We start from the raw sequence: 22,143 nt of genomic DNA, 5'->3' as shown, positions 1-22,143 counted from the left end.
CCTGCATATAGGTTTCTCAAGAGTCAGCTCAGGTGGTCTGGTATTCCCATCTCTTTCAGAATTTTCCATAGTTTGTGGTGATCCAGGCAAAGGATTTAGCATAGTCAGTAAAGCAGAAATAGATGTTTTTCTGGAACTCTCTTGCTTTTTCGATGATTCAGCAGTTGTTGGCAATTTGATCTCTGGTTCCTCTGCCTTTTCTAAAACCAACTTGAACATCTGGAAGTTCACGGTTCACATACTGTTGAAGCCTGGCTTGGAGAATCTGGAGCATTACTATACTAGTGTGTCACACTAGTATTAATAATTGTGTACTCTCTCCCCTCTGGATATTCTCTTATCAGCCACTGGGCCCGTGTCTTCTTGGGGGCTGAGGTTTTGTGGTTGGACCAAGGGTCATACCTCTTTTCCTTCACTGACTGCACTCGTCAGGTGATGTTGGCCCTAGACATGGGGGTATTGGTCACTGCTTGACCACCCATTCATAAGAGAGAATATGTGTGAAGTGCCTCCAGGACCGGCTCTTGGTAGGCATTCTGCCCTTCCTCCAGCTGACTGAGGTGTAGCGCTAAGTGTGGTGCAGTGTTACTTAATTTGCTCGGGCGCTTTGACTGTTTGCTGCCATCATAGCAGGTTCAAAGGCATACTTCATGAGTGATCTTGGAAGGTAATATTGCTGAGAAAATGCTAAGTGGTTTATTTTGTAAATTTGAGTAGCACAGTGTATGTATAAATTGAGGGCTACCTTTACACAAAGTTCCATTTATCCTATTTTTTAAAGTGAGATTCCACATAAATGCATTTTCCATATATGTGAAACTTAACCTTTTTCAGTGATACTTCAAACTTTTTGAATTCCTTAGAATTCCTCTACACGTTTAAAAAGTGTTGATGACTCCAAAGAGTTTGTGAGTTATAGCTATGATATTTAACATAGTAGAAAGTAATAGTGAGGGAAAATTTTAAGTATTCATTAAAAATAATAAACCCATTACATGTTAACATAAATAACATATTTTTATGAAAACTGTTTCCAAAACAAATATCTAGTGAAAAGAGTGGCATTTAAAAAAAAAAAATTTATTTTTTAGCACAGTTTTCGATGTATAGAATGTGAAGATAGTGCAGAGTCCCCATAAATAGAAACCCACACCCTGTTTCCCTATTATTAACATCTGACATTAGTATGGTACATTGGTTATAATTAATGAACCACTATCAATACATTATTATTCATTAAAGTCCACTCTTCATTCAGGCTTTCTTAGTTGTTCGCCTCCTGTCAATCTTCTGTTGCGAGATCTCTTGTTTGTTCAGTTGTTCCAGCTTTGATCTTTGAGAGCTCTTCCTCCTGTTGGGTAAGCGCTTTCACCTACTTCCATTATCATGTTTGTTTGTTTGAAGCACTTTCTTACACTAGTACTGTGAGATGCTGCAGGCCTATTTTGTGTATTTCCTGCCCCAGTCCTAGAACTATCCACTTCTTCAAGGAGCCCTGGTTTCTTTTTTTAGAGAATTGTATTTGAAACCAAGTTGTAGGCACCAAGAATGCTTGGAATGGCAGTGATTTACATTTTTTGCAAATCTCTTTAATGTCTAATAGAAGACAGGTGGAGTCTCATACTTGTTTCTAATACTCTACTTGTTATGACATATTCTTCTTTGTTTTTATTTTTGGCTGCACCGTGCGGCACGCAGGACCTTAGTTCCCAGTCAGGGATCAAACCTGTGCCCCTGCCTTGGGGGCGCAGAGTCTTCACCACTGGACTGCCAAGGAAGTCCCTTGTGTTATACTCTGGATTAAAGCCTAAAAGAAAATTCAGCATCTCACAAATGTGTAGTTGTAAGGAAGAGTATTTTAGTAGCTTTTTCAGATAAATTTGGATATTCTCTTATGATACTGTAGCAAACTTGACAGATGTAATTTTCTTAAGTGGTTAGTTGCTGTGGGATGTGAAGCCATATCATATTGTTGCATTAAAATATATTAGTTTATATCTTGCACTTTGAATTTTTTTACCCATATGTTATTTTGTAATATGATTACAACATTGAATGTTTGGAAAATATTGTTTCACTGAGTTATGCAGATCTTCCAAATGTTGACACACTTATTATACAGTATTTTATTTTATTTTATTTTTTATACAGTAATTTAAAAATCACATGACATTAACATTACCAATGTTCTTGTCAGAAGACTTTGAGTTTTGGGTTGCTTTGAAGCCTATAGTGGCAAACACAAATTTTCCAAAAGGTTTGTATTCCACCTGAAAGCTCAAATTTTATCATAGGCAGCAAATACTGTAGATGGTTTTACTTGAAATAACAGGCTCATTTCATTTTCAAGAAAATGTCTGGCAGATACTCAAGCCTGAATAACCATAGTTTGTTTATTGTTTGTTCTTCCAAGTAAAAATGGTGTTTGATGAAAATACTTCAGCTTATGACTCAAAAATTACGCAAGTAGTTTTCCTTGAGACAACATATTTCAGTATGCAGTACAATTACTTAAAGTGCACTTCACATTTCATCTCATGTATTCTTAAAAAAAACCTGTTCAAGGATAAAAATTAGTGATAACAAAGGAAAAGGGAGATCAGATACGCTGTAGAGTCAGCTTCCTTGCACTAGTGGCTTGTCCAGCACAGACAGAGACTGCGTTCTGGCCAGATGGTTCCTGCTGCCCAGTTCAAGCTTAGACGCCGCCCAGCCTTCCCATCAGTTCTGTGAGCAAACCAGTAACCTCTCAGCAACTTACCCTTATGCTGCAACCCAGAACCCTGACATACTGTGAACAGTACATAAAAAAAAAAATTAGTAAAGTGCTTTTTACAAAAGTTATCTGAAAAAAAAATGATGATAGTCTTCAGTTCAAAATGGTATGCCTCTCATGGTTTGCTTTTCTGATGACTCACAGTAATCATTAATAGCAGTTATGAGCATTCACTCTCCAGTACCTATCTTTCTAGCCTTACCTAGTTTCCAGCCAGAGTGAATACATTGCTTCCCCCACCTCAGACCTCTCCCTGCCTTTACCTCTGTCTAGAATGTACTTTACATCTACAGTTTATCCAAATCCAAACCAGTAATTCCTAGCTCTGTTTTCAGTATCACCATGAAGCTGAAAAGCCCCTTTGCCTTCTCTGAGCTACTGAGTACCGTCATCTCTTAGGTGGCACTTAATGCTTTCTCTTTGAGCTGTGGTTATCTGTGTATGTCTTGTTGCCAGTAAGCCCCTGTGACAGTAAAGACTGACTACGCCGTAGAAATTGTCTGTTCCACAGCGCTTAATCTTAAAGTAGGAGTTTTAAAATGTTAGATGAATGAATCTGTAAATCAGATTCACAAGCACCTTCCTTGGCTTTTAAGATCTTCAGGTTTAACAGCCCCTCCAGTACCTGCTGCGGGGCCCCTTTCCCGCTTAGTGGGGCAGCTGTCCCTTTTTGCAGCTGTCGGCATCCGCCTTTGCTCCTCATTCTAGAATTGCTTGTGCCCGTCTTCAGTTAATTAGAAAACTAGAAAAACTTGAATTTTGTTTGTTTGAAACAAAAGACTGTTGAGGGGCTTCAGGGACTTTCCTATGAGGAAATCTTTCATGTATGTGTAGGCTTTGATCTTTGTTTTGGATTTCTGAGACTTCTTCTTTCTGACTTCTGGCTGAGTTTAGGGATAGTTGTGAGTCTCAGGAAAATGACTTGTTTGGTAATATGGTGTTATATTTCAGCTATATACAAAATTCCAGTGGTTAAAATGCCTTGCGTCCAATGCAGGGGGCACAGGTTTGATCCCTAGTCGGGGAAGTAAGATCCCACATGCTGCACTAGTGGCCAATAAATATCTAAAATTACTTTACAAATACTTCCTTGAGTTTATATCAGGTACTTTGGGAGAGAGAGGAAATATAGTCCCTGGCCTCAACAGGAGGTTTTAGTAGAAGCATTTTGACTTTGCACTGGAGTATAAGTAGGGCGCTAATAACTTATTCAGACTGAATTATAAAGTTCTAGGTCAGCTAGTCCCTAGGGATTTTTCACTGGAAAGCAAGGTGGTGAAGTGGGAGCACTGAAGAGTAGGGTGAGATGGTCAGGGCTTCTGGCGTTAGCTGGACATCCCCAGTCATGCTCATGTTCAGCCATTGATGGACTTCCATCTTAATAGACTTAATCTATCCAATTTCGGCTTCCCGGGTGGTGCTAGTGGTGAAGATTCACCTGCCAGTGCAGGAGACGTAAGAGATGCAGGTTCGGGTTGGAAAGACACCCTGGCTGAGGACATGGCAACCCACTCCAGTATTCTTGCCTAGAGTATCCCATGGACAGAGGAGCCTGGCAGGCTACAATCCATAGGGTCACAAAGAGTCAGACATGACTGAAAAGTCTTAGCACACAAGTCCAATTTCTGAACGAGCCCTGACACAACAGAACCAGAGATACCGTGAAATTAGTCACATCCAGTGGTTAAGAACCAGCCTGCTAATGCAGGAGACATGGGTTTGATCCCTGATCCAGGGAGATCCCACATGCTGTGGCACAGTTGAGCCCTTGCAGCATGACTGCTGAGCCAACATGCTGGGCTGCACGCCTGAAGCCTGTGTGCAGGCTAGAGAATTCTGCATGCCTAGAGCTCGTGCTCTCCAACAAGAGAAGACACCACAATGAGAAATTTGATTGCTGCAACTAGAGAAAACCCATACCCAGCAACAAAGGCCCAGCACAGCCAAAAAGAAAGAAATAAGGCTGATGGATGTGGTGTCTGAAACTAACCCTGGGCACCTGCCTGCCTAGCTAGTCTCACTTAGTTGGTCAGATCAGAATATGGATGAATTTTAGGATTCTAGGACTTGGAACCCCATCAAAATCCTAGCCTGCTTGACTGGGACCTTGCCTAGTTTTGTACTCATATACTTATTTTCACTTTTATCATCTCTACAAGTAGAGGGAAAGTTCTGTTTGTATTTCTGCTAGGGTTTTATCTAGATTAGGGATATTGAACATAAGAGTTCTTAGAATGTTAAGATGCTTCATAGTGGTGTAGCCTTGCAGGTCCTCCCTGGCAGATGGGCAGCAGATCGCTTGCTATGTGGTAGATGATGTTTGAGTATGGGTTTACTTTTCTTTACCAACTAAGTCTATTGTTGAAAAGCATGTGGGTAGGTCAGTATATATCAGTTTAAAATGTGCTATTAACTGGCTTGTTCTCCTAGAACACAAATGAACTTTTTTTATTAGTCTAAGTAAAGCACTATTAGGAAAGTGAATCTATTGAGAAAACAGTTAGCTCTTGATCATGTTAATGTAATAAGCAGAGGTATAAGTGTATTTTCTTAATTATATTTAGTTTGGAGGTTACTAACAGTCTGTTCCTACAGATAAATATTGTAGTGTACACTTGCTTCGGGTCAAACACAGTTCAGTTCAGTTGCTCAGTTGTGTCCGACTCTTTGCATCCCCATGGACTGCAGCATGCCAGATTTCCCTGTCCATCACCAACTCCTGGGGTTTACTCAAACTCATGTCCATCGAGTCGGTGATGTCATCCAACCATCCCGTCCTCTGTTGTCCCCTTCTCCTCCCTCCTTCAGTCTTAGAAATTGGAAAATTATTTGCGGTATCTCCTGCCATATAGTCACATTTTGAAATCTTTTAAAAAGACATGAAGCTTTATCTTCTTAGCATGAGCTCTTTTATAGCTTTTAGACTGGATCTCTGAGTTTGCTAGAGATGCTTGTGAGTTTTAAATAAGCATGATCTTGGGATTTCCCTGGTGGTCCAGTGGTTAAGAATTCATCTTGCGATGCAAGGGTTGCGGGTTTGATCCCTGGTCAAGGAACTACAATCCCACATGCTGAGTGAGGGGCTACTGAGCCTGCCTGCCACAACTAGCGCCCACAGTGAAATACCCTGCATGCTGCAGCTAAGACCCCACACAGCCAAACCAATGAATAAAAAAATAAAAATAAATTAAAAAAATAAAATAAAAAAATAAATAAGCTTGATCTTGATTCATGACTCCCTTCCATCACATTTCATACCCCCCAAAGTGACTGAAGTTTTTAAAATACTCTTTTTAGATCCCAAAATGTTTCAAGATAGCCATGTTATTTATATTTTTTATTAAGATTATGATTTGAGCTTTACTGTGTGACAGAGGTCCAACGTGAACCTGGTGAAGGTAAAAGGGGAGTTTGTTGGCTCATGAAACAGAAAGTCCCCGGATCATGCCGATGAGTCACGGCTGGTCCCAGGGTCTCGGTGTCGTCAGTGCGTTGCCTTTGCAACTGTTTCCTCCTGTGTGGGCTTCACTCTCAACAGGCAAAACTCGACACCCCCAGTGTCAGACTTACATCTCCCTCACAGCTTGTAATCTGAGTGAAGAGAAGATCTCTTTCTTTTCCTTTCTCTTTCTCACTCGTTTTTTTTTTTTTTTTTTTACATAGTCCTTCCTTTTTCTCTTCTCTAACATTGGTTCCAAACAGGAAAATGAATACGTCAAGGCTGTATATTGTCACCCTGCTTATTTAACTTATGTGCAGAGTACATCACAAGAAACACTGGGCTGGAGGAAGCACAAGCTGGAATCAAGATTGCCAGGGAAAATATCAATAACCTCAAATATGCAGAAGACACCACTCTTACGCCAGAAAGTGAAGAGGAACTAAAAAGCATCTTGATGAAAGTGAAAGAGGAGAGTGAAAAAGTTGGCTTAAAGCTTAACATTCAGAAAACTAACAACATGGCATCTGGTCCCGTCACTTCATGGCAAATAGATGGGGAAAGAGTGGAAACAGTGTCAGACTTTATTTTTGGGGGCTCCAAAATCACTGAAGATGGTGATTGCAGCCATGAAATTAAAAGATGCGTACTCCTTGGAAGAATAGTTTTGACCAACCTAGATACTAGCATATTAAAAAGCACAGACATTACTTTGCCAACAAAGGTCTGTCTAGTCAAGGCTATGGTTTTTCCAGTGGTCATGTATGGATGTGAGAGTTGGACTGTAAAGAAAGGTGAGTGCCGAAGAATTGATGCTTTTGAACTATGGTGTTGGAGAAGACTCTTGAGAGTCCCTTGGACTGCAAGGAGATCCAACCAGTCCATCCTAAAGGAGATCAGTCCTGAGTGTTCATTGGAAGGACTGATGGTGAAGCTGAAACTCCAATACTTTGGCCACCTCATGTGAAGAGTTGACTCATTGGAGAAGACCCTGATGCTGGGAGGGATTGGGGGCAGGAGGAGAAGGGGACGACAGAGGATGAGATGGCTGGATGGCATCACTGACTCGATGGACATGAGTTTGAGTGAACTCTGGGAGTTGGTGATGGACAGGGAGGCCTGGCATGCTGTGATTCATGGGGTTACAAAGAGTTGGACACGACTGAGCGACTGAACTGAACATTGGCATTGGTAAGGATCTCAGTGAGGGACTTCTCCGGAGATCCAGTGGTTAACCCACTCTGAGAGCAGGGAGTGTGGGTTTGACCCCTTGTTTGAGAACTAAGATCCTGAATGCCATGCGGCTCAGCCCCCCCAAAAAAGGATCCCAGTGAGTGAAAGATATGAAACGCTTTATGAATCTGTGTCATCCTTGCACAGGGCCCATGCTAATCTTCTCTGTATGGTTGCAGTTTTAGTATGTGTGCTGCCAAAGCAAGCACAAGAATATCTCTTTTTTAATGGTACCAGCAGAAGTCCCCAGGGCAGACTCTAATTCTGGTATGGCTTGGGTCACATATCCATCTCTGAAACAATAACTGTAATCAAGGGAAGTATTTATCAAATTAGCCAGGCCTCCCTGGATCTTCTGGAACTCAGAGGTTTGGGGGCATGCATCTGTTCCATGTGGACTAAGAATGGTTTAAAAGTGATTTTCCCCAAAGATATTAATAGACAGACACCCCTCCCCCCAAATATTAATAAAAAAAAAAAGTATCCCTTGGGGATTGTATTTGAATATTGATTTGTTGGGAGATGCAAAGTTTCACATTGTTTCAGTTATTTATTACTGTGTAACAAAGACCATCCCAAGAAAAAGAAATGCAAAAAGGCAAAATGGCTGTCTGAGGAGGCCTTACAAATAGCTGTGAAAAGAAGAGAAGTGAAAAGCAAAGGATAAAAGGGAAGATATACCCATATGAATGCAGAGTTCCAAAGAATAGCCAGGATCACTAGAAAGCCTTCCTCAGCTATCAATGCAAAGACATAGAGGTAAACAATAGAATGGGAAAGACTAGAGATCTCTTCAAGAAAGTTAGAGAGACCAAAGGAACATTTCATGCAATGATGGGCTCAGTAAAGGACAGAAATGGTATGGACCTGACAGAAGCAGAAGCTACAAAGAAGAGGTGGCAAGAATACACAGAACTGTACCAAAAAGATCTTTACGACCCAGATAATCACAATGGTGTGATCACTCACCTAGAGCCAGACATCCTGGAATGTGAAGTCAAGTGGGCCTTAGGAAGCATCACTATGAACAAAGCTAGTGGAGGTGATGGAATTCCAGTTGAGCTGTTTCGGGTCCTAAAAGAGGATGCTGTGAAAGTGCTGCACTCAGTATGCCAGCAAATTTGGAAAACTCAGCAATGGCCACAGGACTGGAAAAGGTCAGTTTTCATTCCAATCCCAAAGAAAGGTAATGCCAAAGAACGCTCAACCTACCACACAATTGCACTCATCTCACATGCTAGTAAAGTAATGCTCAAATTCTCCAAGGCAGGCTTCAGAAATACGTGAACCGTGAACTTCCAGATGTTCAAGCTGGATTTAGAAAAGGCAGAGGAACCAGACATCAAATTGCCAACATCTGCTGGATCATCAAAAAAGCAAGAGAGTTCCAGAAAAACATCTGCTTTATCGACTGTGCCAAAGCCTTCGACTGTGTGGATCACAATAAACTGTGGAAAATTCTGAAAGAGATGGGAATACCAGACCACGTGAGCTGCCTCTTGAGAAACCGTATGCAGGTCAGGAAGCAACAGTTAGCACTGGATATGAAACAACAGACTGGTTCCAAATAGAAAAAGGAGTATGTCAAGGCTGTATATTGTCACCCTGCTTATTTAACTTATATGCAGAGTACATCATGAGAAACGCTGGGCTGGAGGAAGCACAAGCTGGAATCAAGATTGCCAGGAGAAATATCAATAACCTCAGATATGCAGGACACCACCCTTATGCCAGAAAGTGAAGAGGAACTAAAAAGCCTCTTGATGAAAGTGAAAGAGGAGAGTGAAAAAGTTGGCTTAAAGCTCAACATTCAGAAAATGAAGATGATGGCATCTGGTCCCATCACTTCATGGCAAATAAGTGGGGAAAGAGTGGAAACAGTGGCTGACTTTATTTTGGGGGGGGCTCCAAAATTACTGCAGATGGTGACTGCAGCCATGAAATTAAAAGACGCTCCTTGGAAGGAAAGTTTTGACCAACCTAGATAGCATATTAAAAAGCAGAGACATTACTTTGCCAAGAAAGGTCTGTCTAGTCAAGGCTATGGTTTTTCCAGGCTATGGTCACGTATGAATGTGAGAGTTGGACTATAAAGAAAGCTGAGCGCTAAAGAATTGATGCTTTTTGAACGTGGTTTTGGAGAAGACTCTTGAGAGTCCGTTGGACTGCAAGGAGATCCAACCAGTCCATCCTAAAGGAGATCAGTCCTGAGTGTTCATTGAAAGGACTGATGTTGAAGCTGAAACTCCAGTACTTTGGCCACCTGATGCAAAGAAATGACTCATTGAAAAGGCCCTGATGCTGGGAAATATTGAGGGCAGGAGGAGAAGGGGACGACAGAGGATGAGATGTTTGGATGGCATCACTGGCTCAATGGACCTGAGTTTGGATAAACTCCAGGAGTTGGTGATGAACAGGGAGGCCTGGTGTGCTGCAGTTCATGGGGTCCCAAAGAGTCAGACACAACTGAGTGAACTGAACTGAACAAATCACTTGAAAGCTTAACAGCTTAAAACAACAACAAAAACATCTGAGTTCTCTGGGTTGACTAGGCCTCAGTTAGCTAATTCTCTCTTGGAGTCTGTTACGGGGTTGTGGTTGGGTTGTAACTGAGGCTGAAGTCATACTCATGTCTGGAGCCAGGTATTGACTGTCAACTAGGTTTCAGCTGTGCTTTGTCACAGGATGGTGGTTGGGTTCTAGGAGCAAACCAAAAAGACCAGGTAAAAGCTGTGTCACCTTTTATGACCTAGCTCACAGGTAGTCACATGGTGTAACAGTTGCCATGATCATAGACTTGCCTGGCTCCAAGGAGAGTAGGCATATTGTTGATGTCAGATTGTAAGAAAGCATGCAGAATGAGAAATCTTTATGTGGCCAGCCAACTGGGAAAATGCAATCTACTATTCATATTGTCTTTTATAAAGAACATGTAATATAAAGTAGACTGTACCAGTTCTTGGATTGTTTGGATTGTCCTTATGCTGACCAGTTTCTTTGTGGCCTAGTGTATCATACAGTATCATTAAAAAGCTCACCAGCATTCTTTCTCCCTACCTAATAGCACTTGGATTTCCTAGTTGTGAATTATTTCTATCAGCTTCACGTGTAATCTTGTTAGCTGGATAAATCAGCAGCCAGCTTTCTGTTACAGAAGGAAAACTAGAAAGATCTTCCTCTTTGCTTCTCCCAGCACAGTCACTGTTGGGATGGGTGGTTCCCTAAGCTCAGCTATGTGGAACTTTGAATCTTGAGCCTGTGATGGTCCATACTGAGGGAACTGTTGGGAGTCCATTTATTGCAGGGGCAGTAACCCAAGGCCACCCTTTTTCCTGTACCAGTGTGATTGTGGATTTTGCTTCTTAGCCTTTACAAGCTCACTGTCTGGTTCTTCAGACTCCCAAGTCTTCGAGCTCTCAGATGGCTTCCACTCAATAAACCAGAATTGGGTTCTGTTGGTTATATATAGGGCCTTAAAACTGATAGGCCATCATAACTACAATTAGCTATGGTTTTGGGTTTTGTTTTTTTTTTTTGCCTCCGTGTGGCATGTGGGATCTTAGTTCCCTGACCAGGGATTGAACCTGTGTCCCCTGTGATGAAAGGGCAGATTCTTAATGAGTAGACCACCAGGTAAGTCCTAGTTTTATTTTAATACTCAAATTAATTAAATTTTTTTAGTTGTCCTGAAAAGCTCAGTTCAGAAAGTACAAATGATAAATTATTTTGTTAATGATTTTTGTTAAAACAATGATTACTAACTTTTACTACAGTAGGGTCTCCTAATGCTAAGTGGCCTCTTAGAATCAAAGAAAGGAATTGGGATTTCTCGTTTACTTAATAATAGTTTGGGGACAGCAGTGGGGAATTGAGAATAAAGCATATTAAGTATATTTACAATAATATCCTTTACTAACAGACCGTATGGTCTGTTTATCCATATGGTTTGACATCACTTTATTCTTTAGTATCGTCATCAGGTGTAACTTATATGCTGTCTGTGCTCTGATCAGATCATCTTGATCCGTGTTACCAATTCTGTGCACCAGTTACGCAGCTTTGAGTGAAGCTTTGCTTCTTAATGACTTGTGTCTGTGACTCTTTTGAGGAACACCTTTGAATGACTGGCTTCACTCTGTGCATAGGCCCAAGAACCTGAAGTGCCTGGCTGTTTCCTTCTCCCTAAAGCAGCTCTCAGCTGTTGACTGACTAATGAGGGGCTATGAGAGACCAGTTTCCTTGCCTTGAGATGGCTCAAGCTCAGTTACTTACACTCCAGGGTTCCTCTGCTGGACTAAGCAAATTGCTTCCTTCCTTGGCTGCTGCTGCTTCTCTTTATTGCTTCCCATTCCCATTTCTCTTGGGATCACTTCTTTGGTAAGCCACTTGCATTTGAATCCTTCTCTTAGGGTCTACCTGTGGGAAACCCTACCTGAGACAGTAAGACTGTAAGTCTTCTTCATACTCATAGTCTTTGGAATCACTTTGGGGCATCATAGTAATGCCCTGCTATTTCCAGCTCTTTCTTGGAATACTGACTTGTGGCACTTTGGAATGGCCAGAACATATACTAACAATGACATTAGTGAGCCAGCTGTAGTTCTCATTTTGTTTTAACTCATGGCTCCATTTGTACCTTAATTGAGTTATACATGTGTTACTGGATATTAAATAACTTAAAGTCAGTACACTCACAGTGGTAGGTTACCCTTCACTATATGAAGCTCATCCTCACCAATCCATCAGAAAGATTGGTCAGTATTTACTATATTTAATTGCATTGCCTGGCATGTGATATATTAGCTGTTTAATTTATAATTGCATCATAGGAAGCTTTCTGTCCTGAAACAGTTTAAATAATGTAGGAATTATCTTTTCCATAGCATTCAATAGATAGTTCCGATAAAATTACTTGGTGGTAATGCTTTTTTAGGGGGAAGTAATTTTTTTGCATTTCTTTTTCTTGGGGATGGCCTTGATCACTGCCCCCTGTACAATGTCATGAACCATCCCCAAGAAAAAGAAATGCAAGAAGGCAAAATGGTTGTCTGAGGAGGCCTTACAAATAGCTGAGAAAAGAAGAGAAGCAAAAGGCAAAGGAGAAAAGGAAAGATATACCCATTTGAATGCAGATGATTCTAATCCAAAGAATAGCAACGAGAGATAAGAAGGCCTTCCTCAGTGGGCAGTGCAAAGAAGTAGAGGAAAACAATAGAATGGGAAAAACTATAGAGATCTCTTCAAGAAAATTTGAGATACGAAGGGAACATTTCATGCAGAGATGGACACAATAAAGGTGTCCATAAATAAAGGACAGAAATGGTATGGACCTAAACAGAAGGAGAAGATATTAAGAGGTGGCAAGAATACACAGAAGAGCTATACAAAAAAGATCTTCATGTTCCAGATAATCATGATGGTGTGATCACTCACTGGAGCCAGACATCCTGGAATGCAAAGTCAAATGGGCCTTAGGAAGCATCACTACAAACAAAGCTAGTGGAGGTGATGGAATTCCAGTTCAGCTATTTCAAATCCTAAAAGATGATGCTGTGAAAGTGCTGCACTCAGTATGCCAGCAAATTTGGAAAACTCAGCAGTGGCCACAGGACTGAAAAAGGTCAGTTTTCATTCCAGTCCCAAAGAAAGCTCTAACTACTGCATGATTGCACTCATCTCATTTTGAGTAATGCTCAAAATTCTCCAAGCCAGGCTTCAACAGTATGTGAACCGTGAACTTCCAGATGTTCAAGCTGGATTTAGAAAAGGCATTAGGAACCAGAGATCAGATTGCCAACATCTGTTGGATCATCAAAAAAGCAAGAGAGTTCCAGAAAAATATCTACTTCTGCTTTATTGACTATGCCAAAGCCTTTGACTGTGTGGATCACAAAAAACTGTGGAAAATTCTGTGAAAGAGATGGGAATACCAGACCACGTGACCTGACTCCTGAGAAATCTGTGTGCAGGTCAGGAAACAGCAGTTAGCACTGGACATGGAACAACAGACTGGTTCCAAATCAGGAAAGGAGTATGTCAAGGCTGTATCTTGTCACCCTGCTTATTTAACTTATATGCAGAGTTCATCATGAGAAACGCTGGGCTGGAGGAAGCACAAGCTGGAATCAAGGTTGCTGGGAGAAATATCAGTAACCTCAGATATGCAGATGACACCACCCTTATGGCAGAAAGCGAAGAACTAAAGAGCCTCTTGATGAAAGTGAAAGAGGAGAGTGAAAAAGTTGGCTACAACTCAACATTCAGAAAACTAAGATGATGGCATCTGGTTCCATCACTTCATGGCAAATAGATGGGGAAACAGTGGAAACAGTGAGAGAGTATTTTTGGGAGCTCCAAAATCACTGCAGATGGTGATTGCAGCCATGAAATTAAAAGATGCTTGCTCCTTGGAAGAAAAGTTATGACCAACATAGCAATTTAAAAAGCAGAGACATTAATTTGCCAACAAAGGTTCGTCTAGTCTAAGCTATGGATTTTCCAGTGATCATGTATGGATGTGAGAGTTGGACTGTAAGGAAAGCTGAGCGCCGAAGAACTGGTGCTTATGAACTGTGGTGTGAAGACTCTTGAGAGTCCCTTGGACTGCAAGGAGATCCAACCATCCATCCTAAAGGAGATCAGTCCTGGGTGTTCATTGGAAGGACTGATGCTGAAGCCGAAACTCCAATGGTTAGGCCACCTGATGGGAAGAAATGACTCATTTGAAAAGACCTTGATGCTGGGAAAGATTGAAGGCAGGAGGCAAAGGGGACAACAGGGGATGAGATGGTTGGATGGCATCACTGACTCAATGAACATTAGTTTGAGTAAACTCTGGGAGTTGGTGATGGACAGGGAGTCCTGACGTGCTGCAGTCCACGGGGTCGCAAAGAGTTGAACTCGACTGAGTGACTGAACTGAACTGAATTCTTTTGCAACGTTTTCTAATTGTGTGTGTTAGGGTGGGGGTGATTATGGTCTCTTCAGGCTCTTTTTATAGTTTTAAAAATAAATTTTAACCATAGATAACATTAATGTCTCAGTAATTTGCTAAGTACACACACTTAAGAAGTCAAATAATCCAACAAGATTTGTTAAGATAAGCCCTGGCTCCCCTGCTTCCCATTTCCTCTTCCTCAAGACTCCCACTTTCAACTCTTAGTTAATTCTTTTGATATTTACATACATGTATGAAAAGCTATGCTTGGAGCTACTTAATTTTTCAGTTTAAACATAGTCTATTGACTTCCCCTGGTTAGAGATAAGAATTTTTTATGAGTCTGTTAATTTCTCCTTATGATTCTACTAGTTTTGCCCTGTGCATTTCAGTGCTCACTCCCCATTCCTCCATCCCCCAATATACTTAGAATTTTCATTAGATCAGCAGTTCTCAAAGTATAGTCCAAGGACCAATAGGGGCCTCTGAGAGTTTTTCAAGGAGTCTGTGAGGTTAAAACTATTTTCATAATGATACAAAAACTTACTTTTTTCACTGTCATTCTTTCATGAATGTACACTTGTGTGTGATACTGCAAAAGCCTGATTGCAGAAGCAATATGAGAATCCAGCTGTCTTCAGTTAATGTAAAAATGTAAAACAGTGCCTCTCTCATCATTATTATTTAATTTACTAGGTATTTTATCTTTTAAAACTTTATATTTGGTATTGGGGTATAGCTGATAACAATATTGTGATAGTTTCAGGTGAACGGCGAAGGAACTCAGCCATACATATACTTGTATTCATTCTCCCCAAACCCCCCTCTCATCCAGGCTGCAATGTAACATCTTTCATGAGTGTACACTTGTGTGTGATATTGCAAAAGCCTGAATGCAAGAGCAAATATGAGAATCCATCCAGCTGTCTTCTGTTAATGCAAAAATGTAAAGCAATTCCTCTCATTTTTTTGGTGGGAGATAACTATTTTTCATAAATTAGTATGAATTATATACTGTTAATTTAAAATTAATTTATAAATACGTGTTTTTAAGTGGCCTCAGTTTTAAATTCCCTTATCGTGGCCTGTGGAATGGCTCAGGAAATGCTGGTTGGACTACCCTGCTGGCCCAGTGTTTGGGTCTCTGTGCTCCCAGGGGGTTTGACCCCTAGCTGGGGATCTCGATCCCGAATGCTGCAACTAATACCCAGGGCAGCAAAAAATATAAAAAGATAATGCTAGTTAAAGGTGTCTGCACTGTCTGTGCATGAGTGCTGTGACACCAGCTCTTTGACTTTCTGTTACTTTTCTTCTCTCTCGTTTTCAGGCTGATCCTCTCTCACCCCATTGCATGTACAGCAATGTATTACAAAGTCATCTGCACGCGACACACAGGGATAGGGGCTCAAATTGTCAGAGGAATGATATAGTAGCTGTTTGTCAGTTGCAGCTGTCCAGAGTCTTTTGAACACCCCAACCTTTACATCTGGGTAGGCTGTAAATTGTGAGCACCATTTTTCGAGGTGGAAGAATAGTTACAGTGCAGATAGGAGAACTGGGTTCCCTTGGTCACAGGTACTGAGTGGGGTCTGGATGCAGATGTGAGCCATATGGAATGATTTGAGCACTTAGAATTACTCTGGCCAATCCGGTAGGCATTTGATTAGTTAAATAAAATTAAAAGCTCATTTCCTCAGTCACACTAGCCACATTTCAAGCACTCTGTAGCTGCCAGCGACTAGTGGACAGCACAGCGACTATGCTGGTGGTTTCCATGCCTGTAGGAAGTTCTGTTGGATGGTGCTAGTCTAGACGGTGCAGGGACAGCTACCCTTCTGAGCGGCTAATCCAGAGCAGGGTCCATGCAAAGTTCCAGTGGCCGTGGCAATGATGATTTCCATAATGTGGCTGGATGCTCTGCTTCATTCCAGTATCGCTTTTGCACCCTCCTGGAGATTTTGTGAGCTTCCTGACATCCTTTAATCATAAATCCCCTTCTCCTTAAATCAGTTGAATGAACTTCTTGTATTCAGTTAAGAGCTCTGAGTTATCCTGAAGTGCTTTCTGACACTCTAGATATTGGAAAGAACAGTTCAATAATCTAATTGGCCAGTTTTACGGCTAAAATTAGCTTTTATTGTAGTGGATTTGATTTCTATTGCTAATCTAAATGATCATAAATTGACTGATTACATGATATTGAGATAAAAGAATATTATCATTAAGGAGAAATTAGTTTGGAGTTATCTCTAAATGGGTAATTCAACACAGTTATTAATTTATAGAGAATAAGTGTTTCTCCAGGTTTTGATCATCTCTAATGTCACAATTTAGTTTCACAACTTCTAGAGCCCCTTAAGATAGGAGTCCTGGGACTTCCCTAGTGGTCTGGTGGTTAAGACACTGCCTTCCAGTGCAGGGGTTGCAGGTTCGACCCTTGGTTGGGGAGCTAAGATTCCACATGCCTCTTGACCAAAAAATGAAACAGAAGCAATATTGTAACAAATTCAATAAAGGCTTTAAAAATGGTTCACATCAAAAAACAAAAAAAATCTTAATTTGAAGAAGAGGAGGAGGAAGAAAGGAATCCTGTACTGCCGTGACAGTAAGGCACAGCAGAGCATTATAGTCTTGGTGTGCTTCGAGGTGAGGTGCTTCGAGAAGAGCCTGGATCAACTCAAGTTGATTTCAAGGCGTCTAGTGTAGGGCTGACAATCTCTAAGTGGTATCACGTTATATGGACTGTTTACCTATTTTCCAACATTATTTAAATCTCTTGGTTTTTTTCCAGGGCATGTTTAGCCACCTCAGTAGTCATAGGTTTCTGAGCCCTGGGAATTTCCTCAGAATGGTACTTTTGAGACTACAATTTCCTTCCTACTTATGCCATTTCTATAGAAATGGGGTTGAACATTAAGTGTTTGACATTTTAGTGAATGACCTTTTGTGGAAAAGAGTGGTGGTTTCTTCTTATACTCAAGATAACTGACATTTCAAAAAATAAGAAGGCTATTTTTCCTCAGTCATATTTCTGCTGCTTGTTGAAAAGAAAGGCATTGAGCAGAATATCATTATTATTTCAAACTGATATGTTGTATCTAAATACCACTTACTTGGGGAATTAGTCTTTTATGTTCCGCTCATCTGTTAAGTCAGATTAATAAGCTGTACCTGGCAGGGTTGTTTTGAAGATTAGAGATAAATAAGTGAAAAGTACTCAAGATGGCACTTGAACAGTCACTACAGCATTGGTTCTGGTCTCCACGTTAGGAGAGACAGCAATAAGCTCAGTGTCTGGTGCTGCCTGCTCTCACCTCACAGGCCCCAGTCGACATGGTCTCTCAGTTCTCAGAGTGACTCTGAGGCCAGTACAGCTTCCTAAGACAACTCCCTGTTTTATTTCTTTTGAATAAACTTGAACCACAATGGTTCTTCCCTGTTACTTCTATAAAATAATCACCTCCTTGGAACTTGACACTTATATGTGTTTACTTTCCAAGTCAGGGGGCTGTCGACTTTTGAGCAGTGATTGCCTTTTGTCTAACTAACCTCCCCAAAGCCTTGAGCTCTTCGGTCCTGATTGATTGAGTAGGGGTCCGGGCACGTGTGCTCCTGCTTGCCATTGTTGACCCTTCACTCAACAAAGAATATGGCCAACACGTGGCCACTGCTTTGAGGCATTTTACCATCTGCAACTTTCAAGGTACAGCAAAGGCCTGTGGTGTAACACCCTCATGGCACTGGAGGCGCTTGGTTTTGCTGGATTTAGCGTTTGTCGTTTTTGTTACTTCCAGGATCTGAAGGTGTGTGTTCTCTGTTACTGGTCATTTCGCTCAGTCAAGGCTTGGTCTGCTCTGGGGTGCTGGGCCACGGGAGCAGGTGGGCAAGCCTGGCGTGCAGCATGGCATCCATGCTGCCTTCTGCTTGCTGTAATCCTTGTGAAGTGCCATAGCGGTATCTGTGAATTTGGAGATACGCAAAGATCTCAGGGTGTGTGCCTTTAGAATGTCAAGGATCTACCATGTTTTTTAAAATTTCATTTTATATTGGGAATTCCTGGGTGGTCCAGTAGACAGGACTCCACACTTTTGCTGCCAAGGGCCCAGGTTCAATCCTTGGTTGGCCAAAAAAAAAAAAAAGAATGCATTTTATAAAAGTTAATGTGTGTGTGTATTTATATTTTATTTTTTTTTTTTTTATTTTTTACCATAGCTTTTATATCCTAAGTTAGTACATCTCTAAGGGGAAGATAGTTTAACATTACGTCAGCTTGTCCTTCAGGAAACCAGGGTGTTTTCTGCATACTTCTTTGTTTATGAGGGTCTTGTACATTATCTTCTGGCCTTGGGGCCTATTGACATTTTATGACCTAGGTGAATGCAAAGCTGTTTTCTGTAATCTATTCTTTAATGAACACAAAGGTCAGTCCTTTTGGAGAAGTTATCAGTTAAATTTATCTAAAAGGTTTACCACACAAAGACTCTGCAGCTCCAGTGAGGCAGCCCCTGTTTAGCATTCCTGGTTAAAATTAACAAATTTAAACTCTTATTTTTCTAAATCTTTAACTATAACCACTTTTAGAATAATATTTTTATGTTCTCTCATAGGGCTTCCTCACCCCCGAAGGGCTCTGTGCCTACTAAAGACTTTAGGTGATCAGGTTCTTTATGCTGTTTTATGATTAGGATATTATAAGCAATCATGTATATTAGTACCAAGCGCATAAATGCATTTGGCTAACAAAACTACCAGCAAAGGAGTTTGAATTAAAACACTCCTTTCACCCTAAATAATTTCATAAAATACCACCACCTGGGAAACTTATTGATTAAAATTCTAAATTGATTCTTATTTGGGAAGAGATCGGGGAAGGCCTTCCTGCCTGTGTCAGAGAAATTAGGGAGTAGTCCATTGAGGCAGGCATCAGAAAGACAGATATCATCTTTAAGGTGAGAGCCGGGGGCAGCTTTCCGAAATCCCTGAAAACCTGATCTGCCTTGCCTATCAGGCTTTCTCCTCATGACCTTGTCATGGGTGGGATCTCGTGAGCTGGCCTTTTCGAAAAACCCCTGACAACCTGATTCGCCTTGCCGTTAAGGTTTTCGCCTTGCCCGTAAGGTTTTTCTCCCCTATGGCCTTTCCAAGGGCGGGGTCCCGTGTGTTGGCTCCCGGCATCTCTCCCTTTTTTTACTTTTTAAGACAGCCAGATGGATCTCAGTCGCAAGCTTCTGAGTGCTCTGCTGGAGGGTTCTGACAATGCAAGGAAGGATTATAATGAAAAGTAAAACTAGTCCTGCTACAGCAGCATAACTGAAAATAGTTGATAGCATATTTTTCCCAGTAATAAAGTTAGAAAAGTTATGAAAAAAATCATTAGCAGCTCCTGCAGTAGTAAAGTCCAGGCGGGAATGTTTTAAGGTTTTTATCTGACCGTGAAGCTTTTCAAGATCTAAACTAATGTTGGAGCTATTCCATATGCCTGAAATATGATTTTTAATCTTTTTTAATTGTAACCCGTATCATTTACTTTTAGGGGCGTTACACAGTTCCACCGATAATCGGCGTGACAGGATAACGCTAACTTTACCCTTAAAGCCTGCAACTCAGTTCCAATATGCATGACTGCTTCTTCCAGGGCATCTATTTTTACTTCTAATTTTTTATCTATAATCTCTTGCATAGCTAGAGTTAAGGAAACATTTTTTGAAATATCATTGACATATTGAGCGGTATGTACTTGTTGAGTCAAGGATATCGCTGCCACAGTGACAGAGGTAATCGCTGTTATCAAGGCTGAAATCCCTAGAATAAGTAGTCCTACAAACCGTAAAACGTCAGGGGAGGGTAAACAAACCAGTACAGAATAGGTGGAATGGTTTTCTGGCCAAGTTAAAGTAACAATGGAGGTGGCAGCAAGGGCTCTCCAAATTTCTGATTGCCAAAAGGTTTTGCCCCCCCCCCCTTTTTTTTTTTTTTTTAATTGCTAAACCTATTGACATGGTCAGAAACAGCTCCTAGATTTTGACTTGGATTTGGATTGCTCCAGTCTTGTACCAAATAGTTTTTGCCTCCCGGTATTTTATAATCTATTTTTTAATTATAAGTACAAGATTTCCATACTGGATATCCAAGACGGTTGTCTATAGTTTTCTATATGACATCTGACGGAGCAACATCATAGGGTTGCTGTTCTAAGCAACTACTTGGAAGGTCGGGGGATCAGGGAAATACGCCCAGTATTTTTCTGAAGTAGAGGAGGTAGCACTTGCCTGACAAGACAGTAAAGCAAGCATAGCAATAAAAACCCTTTCGGGAGAGGCTGAAGATCCCTGCAGGGAAGCTATTCCCTGTGCTTGATGACAGACTGACTTAATTTGTCCCCATGTGGGTATGGAGGCTTGTTGAGTTCTCCGCGCAGGACGTCCCGGTGGTCTTCTGCGACGTGAAGGAGTAGGAGGTTGGGCGTCATCTTTCATGCAAAGCCATGACATCTGTTCAGTGGGTGGATCCGCCGTTGGTTCCTCCGGGATCTCTGTTGCCGGTCGTTTCGGAGTCTGCTGGACTTCCCGGGTGAGTGGCCTAGGCGAGGGCGGAGGAGTGCTCTTCCTCTTTTGTGACTGAGGCTGCGAGGGAACCGGAGGTTTGGGGGACTTTGACATGGCGAATCAGTCCGTCTGGGATCCAAATTGGCGAGTCAGCACCCTTCGGGTTCCCTGTTCGTGGCGCCACTTGCCGGGGTCCAGCCTCGGCAGGATCCAGGGGGTACCCTCAGGATGAACGGCGTCGGCGAGAGAGAGAGACGTGAGACTAGCCTTGATAGGGCCAAGTCTGCGAGGGAGAGAGAGAAAGAGAGAGAGAGAGAGAGAGAATGACCAGACGGGGGTGCAGAGGGTCTGGAAGAGTCTGGCCTGTATTTATATTTTAAAAGGCACATAGTTCCATAAAGTTTAGAGCTAAAAATAGCAGTCTTCCATCCCTTCCTTTTCCTCTCCAAATTCCCCCTCCTCAGAGGCAACCTCTTTCACTTGTTTTAGTTTGTTTTTCCACTACTGACTGACTTATTTCCAAATAACATTCTCATATTACTGTTTCTTGAGGTAGTATTTCAGGTATTATTTCTTGACTGATAGGGAAGGTGGCAGCTGAACGTTCTTCCGCCTCTCCTCTGCCCCACCCCACAGTGCACACTGGCCTCCTCTCCTGCTTCCAGTATCTCACATGTGGCTCTGTGTTCACATCGTTACGACTCTGTAAACAGACTACACAGGACATTGCAACTAGACGACCATTAAGGTTGTAAATTGTCCCATTTGAAATTCTCGTTGTACATGATGCCTTTTCGCAGAACTGTTCACTTGTTAGCGCTCTCAGCCATGTGATGTGGTCTACCTGTTCCCTCGTCCCTCGCCGGGGACTCTGTGGAGTCAGGCCCTCAGCTCCCTGCTCCAGTCTGCTCCCCTGCCCCACTGCCTAGCTGTCCCCTAGGGCTTCAGCAGCATCTTTAAAAATTCTCTTTGCCTGTTTTCTAGGATAGGTCTCAACTTTCTGTATTGTCTTCCTTTTCTTGGTTTATTCTCAGCTTCCTTAAGCACAACCTTTAATAGCTTCCGGAGAAAAGGTATGTGGGAGGTAAACTTTTTTGGGTTCCTGTTTGTCTGCATATGCCTTAGCCTACCTTCATAATTGATTGATAGTTTGACTGGGTATGGTCTAAGTTGGAAATAATTTTCTTGGAGAATTTTAATGGAACTGTCATAT

General features: G+C 41.6%; 1 protein-coding gene and 1 non-coding gene across 5 annotated transcripts in view; one reads left to right on the top strand and one right to left on the bottom strand.

Moving 5' to 3' along the window:
• Positions 1-22,143, top strand: part of ZBTB5 (zinc finger and BTB domain containing 5) — a 36,136-nt gene that overhangs the window by 5,598 nt on the left and 8,395 nt on the right. The window lies entirely within an intron of this gene.
• On the bottom strand, positions 7,553-7,657 carry LOC136148781 (U6 spliceosomal RNA). Its single transcript, XR_010659557.1, has one exon. It is a non-coding gene; the product is annotated as a U6 spliceosomal RNA (small nuclear RNA).

This window comes from Muntiacus reevesi, chromosome 17, assembly GCF_963930625.1.
Source record: "Muntiacus reevesi chromosome 17, mMunRee1.1, whole genome shotgun sequence".
Lineage (NCBI taxonomy): Eukaryota > Metazoa > Chordata > Mammalia > Artiodactyla > Cervidae > Muntiacus > Muntiacus reevesi.
This window is presented reverse-complemented; position numbering and strand designations above follow the sequence as displayed.